The sequence below is a fragment of the Eriocheir sinensis genome, chromosome 51, assembly GCF_024679095.1.
Source record: "Eriocheir sinensis breed Jianghai 21 chromosome 51, ASM2467909v1, whole genome shotgun sequence".
Lineage (NCBI taxonomy): Eukaryota > Metazoa > Arthropoda > Malacostraca > Decapoda > Varunidae > Eriocheir > Eriocheir sinensis.
Genome location: NC_066559.1, coordinates 11,343,568 through 11,351,814, shown reverse-complemented (window position 1 = coordinate 11,351,814; position 8,247 = coordinate 11,343,568).

Below are 8,247 nucleotides of genomic sequence, written 5' to 3'. Positions count from 1 at the left end.
TGTCTGGTAAAGAAAGTACCCAGAGCCTTCCTCCCGCCCCCCTGATGAAAAAGCACGCAGAAGACTTTATAGACCGTCTTGGGGTATGGCGGCAGCTGTCGGGTGAAAGGAAGTAAAGTTGGGGAAACACTACAGCTGATCGTGGCCTCAGTGCTCATCTCCGTTGCATTCGTCTTTGAGCCTGTGGTAAGAATCTCTCTACCACCTCCCTCATGAAGATATATCAGCACAAAGACTTTATGCATTGACTCCTAAGGCCGGATTGCGTTGAGTGCTGGGGGGTGTTTGGTAAAGTGTAGTAAGACTTCTCCTTTGAAAATATTAATAGAAAGTCTTATAAGGGATCTCTTGCTGCGAGTGCTTCCTCACTGATAAAGAAAGAGGGATAGAGACCACACCTTTCCTTTTACCTCCAATATTCCTCCTCAGCCTCTCTGTTTTAGGAGTGGGGAGTGAGACCTGTTATAGACCTCAGCTCACGCCTCTCTCTGTTAAGGCAGTGAGACCTTCCCTCAGCCTAAGACCACACCTTTCCTCTTACTCTCTAATATTCCTCCTCAGCCTCTCTGTTTTTGGAGTGGGGAGTGAGACCTCTTATAGACCTCAGTTCACGCCTCTCTGTTAAGGAATGGGCAGTGAGACCTTCCCTCAGCCTAAGACCACACCTTTCCTCTTACTCTCTAATATTCCTCATCAGCCTCTCTGTTTTAGGAGTGGGGAGTAAGACCTCTATAACTGCTCACGCCTCTCTGTTAAGGAATGGGCAGTGAGACCTTCCCTCAGCCTCCGTCTAGGCCATGATTAAGACATTTCAGACCTCAGACCTTCTTTTTCGCGTCCTCCACTTCCTCCTCCTTCTTCCTCTCATCCTCCTTTTCCGTCTTCTCATCCTCCTCCTTTTTCTCCTTTCCTTCATCCTCTTCTGCTTATATATATTCGTCTTCCAGCTCCTCCTCTTCTTCTCCGCTTCCTCCTCTTCTTCCTCTCACTCCTCATTCTTTTCATCCTCTTCCTCCTCCTCCTCCTCCTCGCCCTCTCAGATGAAGATATCAGCTGTAACCCCCCTCGGCCTCCCTTCCCGTCTCATTGCTAAAGAATTCATCAGGGGCTATTATATCCCTTCCCTAGGCATACAGTGGACTAGGTTACTATTTATTATTATTATTATTATTATTATTATTATTATTATTATTATTATTATTATTATTATCTACAAAGAGTCCACTGAGTTAACATGTAATAAGAAGCATCATATCAATTTTTATGCCGTTCTTTGCACACTTCTGCTGCCCCTTCTGCCTGCTCCCCCCGCTGCCCTGCTAGCCGGATCTTTCCTCCGGGGTGAAGCACCTGGCCGAGGCTCATTACCTGCTCAGGTATTCACGCGTCCCTACCTGTGGCGGCCCCGCAAACTTTCTCTCGGCGCCCGCACCTGCCCGCCCGCACCTGCCCATCCGCCCGCCTCACACTCCCGAAAATGACCTCTTCTTGATCCTCTCTCTTTCTTCCTCCTCTTCCTCTTTCCGCCCTCCTCCTTCTTCCTCTTCCTCCTTCCTGCTCCTTTGCCCCCCTCACACTCCTCTTCTTGCCCTTCTTTCTTCCTCCTCTTCCTCTTTTCACCCTCCTCCTCCTTCTTTCCCCTTCTTCTCGTCCTTCTTCTTCTTCTCCCTCTTCCTCCCTCCTCCTCCTCACCTGTTCCTGCCCTTCTTTCTTCCTCCTCTTCCTCTTTTCACCCTCCTCCTCCTTCTTCCTCTTCCTCCTCCTTCACCTCCCTTCTCATCCTTTTTATCCTCTTCCTCCTCTCTTCTCTCTCCTCTTCTCTCTGTGTGTGTGTCTCTCTTTTTCTCTCTCTCCCTCCTCTCGTAAACTACAGGAGTTGGTAAGGTTTTTGGTCCGTAGAGAAAGTTGGGGGTAATAGGACGGTGTGTGTGTGTGTGTGTGTGTGTGTGTGTGTGTGTGTGTGTGTGTGTGAGGCAGGGCTGTCGGGAGGGAGGGCGCGTGGGCGAGATTGCAGGAACTCCTCTCCCTCCCTTCCTTCCCCCATCCCAGGTAGAGTTAGGGGAGACTGTAGATGCGCGTGGTCTCCGTGCTCATCTCCGTTGCATTTGGCTTTTTCTTTCCTCTCCTTCCCCTTTTAGCTCATCTCCTGCTATTCCTTTCCTCTCCTTTCCCTTTCTTTCTCTTTCTCTCCCTCTCATCTTCCTTCCCTTTCCTTTCCTTTCCATTCCTTTTCTCTCCTCTCCTTCTTCCCTTCCCTTCTCTTCTCTTCCTTTCCTCTCCTTTCCCTTTCTCTCTCCTCTCTTTCTCTCCCTCTCATCTTCCTTTCCTTTCCTTTCCTTTCCCTTTCTCTCCTATCCTTCCCTTCCCTTCTCTTCCTTTCCTCTCCTTTCCCTTTCTCTCTCTTCTCTCTTTCTCTCCCTCTCATCTTCCTTTCCTTTCCTCTCCTTTCCTTCCCTTCCCTTCTCTTCCTTTCCTCTCCTTTCCCTTTCCTCTCTTTCTCTCCCTCTTATCTTCCTTTCCTTTCCTTTTCTCTCCTCTCCTTCCCTTCCCTTCTTCTCCTCTCCTTTCCCTTTCTCTCTTTCTCTCTCTCCCTCTCATCTTCGTTTCCTTTCCTCTCCTTTCCCTTTCTCTCCTTTCCTTCCCTTCCCTTCCCTTCCCTTCCTCTTCCTTTCCTTTCCCATGACCCATCTGTGGCGGGAAAAGAAAGAATTAAAAGAAGGAAATACAAAGATAGATGGAGAGAAAGGAAGAAAGAGAGGGAGGAAAAGAAAGAAGGAAAAAGGAGAAAAAGTAAAGAAGTAAACAAGAGAGAGAGAGAGAGAGAGAGAGAGAGAGAGAGAGAGAGAGAGAGAGAGAGAGAGAGAGAGAGAGAGAGAGAGAGAGAGAGAGAAGTTGTGGTGGTGGTGATGGTGGTGGTGGTGGTGGTGATGATGGTGATGGTGGTGGTGGTGGTGATGATGGTGGTGATGGTGGTGGTAATGGTAGTGGTGGTGGTGGTGATGGTGGTGGTAATGGTAGTGGTGGTGGTGGTGATAGTGGTGTTGGTGGTGGTAATGGTGGTGGTGGTGGTGGTGATGGTGGTGGTAATGGTAGTGGTGGTGGTGGTGATAGTGGTGATGGTGATGATGGTGATGGTGGTGATGGTGGTGGTGGTGATGATGGTGGTGATGGTGGTGATGGTAGTGGTGGTGGTGGTGATGGTGGTGATGGTGGTGGTGACGATGGTGGTGGTGGTGATGGTGGTGGTGGTGGTGGTGGAATGGGTTGACAGCTGTATCGAGAGTTCTGGTTGTGGGTTGTGGTGTGATTGTGGTGGTGGTGGACAGGTTGATAAGACTAATCTATCTATCTATCTATCTATCTATCTGTCTATCTTTCTATCTGTCTATCTATCTATCTGTCTATCTATCTATCTGTCTATCTTTCTATCTGTCTATCTATCTATCTGTCTATCTCTCTATCTGTCTATCTATCTAACTATCTGTCTATCTATCTATCTATCTGTCTATCTATTTATCTATGTGTCTATGTTTCTATCTATCTATCTATCTATCTATCTGTCTATCTGTCTATCTATCTATCTATCTCTCTATCTTTCTATCTATCTATCTATCTATCTACCAATTTATTTTCCTGTTTTCCTTCCTATTTCTTGATTTTCCTATATATATCGTGATTCCTATCTATCTATTTATCTATCTATACTACATTATCTATCTACACGTTCATCTACGTATCTCGTTTATCACTCTATCTATCTATCTATCTATCTATCTTCCTATCCATATCTATCTATCTATGAATTTCTGTATCTTCCTGTTGTTGTTTTTTGTTGTTTTTTCCTTCTTTCTTTCATTTCCTTTACTTCTTTTCTTCTTCTTTTTTCCTCTTCTTCTATTACGGGTTCTTCCTATCTATCTCTTATCTCCGTCTATCTCTCCATCTATCTGGCTGTCCATCTCTCTCTCTATCTCTCTATCTGGGCGCAGGTTTGACAGGTCCGTCGCCTCCCTAAATTAAGACATCACCTGCTTAGAATTCAGCGGCCCGGGTGTGTGTCTTAAATTATACAGAGTTAATGATTCTGTGTGTGTGTGTGTGTGTGTGTGTGTGTGTGTGTGTGTGTGTGTGTGTGTGTGTGTGTGAGTGTGTGTGTGAGGAGGAGGGAAGACGAGGAGGAGGAGGAGATATAGTAAAAAGGAAGAGAAGGAAAGGAAGGGATGAAGGAAATGAAAATATACGAGAAAAAATCGATTAAAGGAAAGTTTATTTAGGAGGAAATGAGTGTGTGTGTGTGTGTGTGTGTGTGTGTGTGTGTGTGTGTGTGTGTGTGTGTGTGGAGACCCAAGGTGACCTCTCTCTCCCCGTTAACTCTCTCCCCTTCCTCCCTCTTTCCCTCCCCCTTCTCCCCCTCCTCCCCCATGCTCTGAAACCTCTCCTCTTCCTCCCCCTCCCCCTCCTCTCCCCTTCCCCTGGGTCCCTTGTAAGCCCTGAGGTGTCATCCATTCCCGGAGTCACGCGCGGCCGTCCCAGGTCCCCGTGGAGGGCCCTCAGGTACCCCAGGGGCCTCGGGGGAGTGGTGCGACCGGGGGGGGGAAGGGGGGAGGGGGGGAGGGGGGGTACTTAACAGAACTATAATGCGTTTGTTTTCCGGCTTTCTTTCGTTCATTTCTTTTTCTTCTTCTTCTTCTTCTTCTTCTTCTTCTTCTTCTTCTTCTTCTTCTTCTTCTTCTTCTTCTTCTTCTTCTTCTTCTTCTTCCTCCTCCTCTTCTTCCATACGGGTTCTTCCTATATATTAATTTTTGGTCTTTTATTTTTGTTTTCTTAATTCGGCTTCTTCCTTTTTCTTGAATTTTTCCTTCTTCTTTTTTCTTTTTCTTCCTCTTCCTCTTCCTCTTCTTCCATACGGGTTCTTCCTATAAATTCTTTTTTGGTCTTTTTTTGTTTCCTTATTTTTCTTGACCTTTTCTTCTTTCTCTTCTTCTTTATTTCTCTCGTTCTTGTCCGTTCTCTCGTTCTCGTTCTTGTTTTCTTGTTTCGTTCTCTCTCGTTCACTTTTCCGTTCTCTATCTCTCTATTCTTTCATTCGTGTTTTCCCTCTTATTCAAGTTTCTTTTTTTTCCTAATTCTGTCTTTCGTAAATTTCCTTCTTTCTAAATATGTGATACTTCTTTTCTTTCTCCTTCTCCTCATTCTCTTCCTCCTCCTCCTCCTCATTCTCCTCTCATTTTCTTATTCAATTGATTCTCCTCCTCCTCCTCCTCCTCCTCCTTCTTCTTCTCCTTCTCTTTCATCTTCCTTAAGTAGCAAAGAAAATAAGAACAGAAGTATTATAATCAACACCAGAACCTCCTCCTCCTTCTCCTCCTCCTCCTCCTCCTCCTCCTCCTCCTCCTCCTCCTCCTCCTCCTCCTCCTCCTCTTTCTCCTTCTTCACGTAACAAACAAAATAACAGCAGTATTATAATCATCACCAAAACCTCCTCCTCCTTCTCCTCCTCCTCCTCCTCCTCCTCCTCCTCCTCCTTCGCCTTCTCTTTCTCCTTCTTCAAGTAACAAACAAAAATCACCAAAACCTCCTCCTCCTCCCCTCCCCTTACTCCCCGCCCCTTGCACTCTTCTCCTCCCTCTTTCCATACCCCCTTTCACCCCTCCTCCTCCTCCTCCTCCTCTTCCTCCTCCTTCTCCTACTTCTTCTTCAAGTAACAAACAAAATAACAACAGCACTATTATAATCATCACCAAGGCCTCCTCCTCCTCCTCCCCGCCCCTACGCCCTCCTCCCTCTCCACCAGCCCGCCTCTCCCCCCTCTCCCCCCCCCTCCCCGTCACCTCCCTTACCCCGGCGCCGTCACCTGATAAACACGTTCCGCCTCACGTGTATTTAATCAGCGCGGCGGGCCCGTGAGTGGCAGGTGTCGGCCCGGCCAATGGGAGGCGGCCCCTCACACCTGGCCAATGGCGCAGCGTGGCCACCCGTCGCCCCCGGCCACTACAGGGAGGGAGGGAGACTGGGGAGGGGAGAGCGTAGAGGGGCGTGGGCATGGGGGGGTTTGGGTAGTGGATGTTGGGGAAGGGGTTGGGGGATTGAGGGGGGAGTGACTGTGGGCTTGGGGAGAGGGGGGGTTGGGGGGTCTGAGAAGGTGCCTGTCGGGGAGCTGGGGGCTTAAGGGAGGGGGGGAGGGGGGGTAATGGAGTGGCTGTCGGGGAAGGGATTGGGGGAACTGTGAGACTGGGGAATGGCTATGGGGAGTTGGTAGGGGCCTGGGGGAGGGAAGGGATGGGGTGGAGGAGGGATGGGAGGGGCTGGGAGGACTGGAGGGGCTGGGGCTGCTCATTACGGCCGGGTCTGGAGGTGGATAATGGCGCGTCTTTTTCGTGAATATGGAGGAGGATGGCGAAGGAGGGAGGAAGGGAGGAGGAAGGCGAAGGAGAGAGAGAGGGAGGAGGAAGGTGAAGGAGGGAGGGAGGGAGGAGGAAGGGAGACAGAAAGAGAGGGTGTTAGGGAGGGCAAGGTCGAGAGAGAGAGAGAGAGAGAGAGTAAGGTTAAGGGAGATAGAAGTTGAGGGAGGTAGAAGGGAGGGAGGGAGGGGAAGGGGAAGGGAGATAGAAATTGAGGGAGATATAAGGGAGGGTAAAGTAAGGAAGGGGAGTAGAAGATGAGGGAGGGAGAGGTTGAGGGAGGGTGAAGGGAGGATAGGTAAGGGAGGGTAAGGGAGAATAAGGAAGAAGAGAGGCAGGGTGAAGAAGGGAGGGTGAGGCTGGGTAAGAATGGAAAGGCTGAGGTAGGGAGGGGGTGAAGGGAGGGTAAAGGGAGGTAAGAGAGAGGAAGAAGAGAGGCTGGGTGAAGAAGGGAGGGTGAGGCTGGGTAAGAAGGAAAAGGCTGAGGTAGGGAGGGATTAAGGGAGGGTGGGCAAGGGTGGGTAAGGGAGGGTAAGGGGAGGTAAGGGAGAGGAAGGCGAGCTGGTTGTCTGGGGGCTCACCAAATGACTCTATCGCCACCTGTCGTGTTTCTCCTCCTCCTCCTCCTCCTCCTCCTCCTCCTCCTCCTCCTCCTCCTCCTCCTCCTCTTCTTCCTCTTCTTCATCTTCTTCCCTTTCCATACGTCCTTGCCCCCTTCCTTCCCCTCCATTTCTTTCTTTCTTTCTTTCTTTCTCTTCTATGTCTTTTCCTCTTCCTCCTCCTCCTCCTCTCTCCTTCCTCCTCCTCTTCCTTTCTTCTTCCGATTTTTCTCTCTCTCTCTCTCCAATCGACCTTCCTCTCTTTCTTATCTCTTTCTCTCTGTCTTCTTCCTCCTCCTCCTCCTCCTCCTCCTTTTCTTGTTCTTTTTTTTTCCTTCTCCTCTTCTTCATCTTCTTCCAGCTTCTCCTTCCATACGTCCTTGCCCTTATCTCTCTCTCTCTCTCTCTCTCTCTCTCTCTCTCTCTCTCTCTCTCTCTCTCTCTCTCTCTCTCTCTCTCTCCCTTCTTCCTCCTCCTCCACCACCACCATCACCACCACCACCACCACTACAAACACCACCACCACCACCACCACCAGGCTGTTTTCCATACCCGAGTGGTGATGTCATGGTGTTGAGTCTGGCGGTGTTGGTCCCAGGTACTTAGTTCGAGGAGGAGGAGGAGGAGGAGGAGGAGGAGGAGGAGGAGGAGGAGGAGGCGCTAAGGTTAAATAGGGGGAGGGATCAGAGGAGGGAGGGAGGCGGATGTATGGGTGAAGAAGGGAGAGAAGGAGGAAGAACTGGAGGCTGAGGGAGAGAGGAGGAAATGGAGGGAGGGGAATGGAAGAGGGAAGAAGGGAGGGAAGGGGGGAGGAAAATGGATGAGGGAGAGTTGGAATATGAGGGAGAGAATGAGAAAGGGAGGAAAGAAGGAGAGGAGAGAAAGGGAGAAGATGAAGGGAAAGGAAGAAGAAGGGAGGAAAGGAAAGGAGAGGAAAGGAAAAGAAGGAGGAGGGAGAGGAAGAGGAGAGAAAGAGAAAGGAGAGGAAAGGAAGAGAAGAGAGGAGAGAAAGGGGAAGGAAGAAGAAGGGAAGAAAAGGAAAGAATAAATATGGGAGAGTTAATATATAGTTGAAGGAAGGAATGGGAGGGAGGAAGGGTGTAATTGGGTAAGGGGTAGAGGGAGGGGGAGAGAAGGAAAGGGAGGGAAGGGAAGGGGAGGAAAAGGAGGGAAGGGGGAGGGAGAAGAAATTGTATGGAGAATCACCACGCAAGAATGTAAGAGTTGCGTGTGTGTGTGTGTGTGTG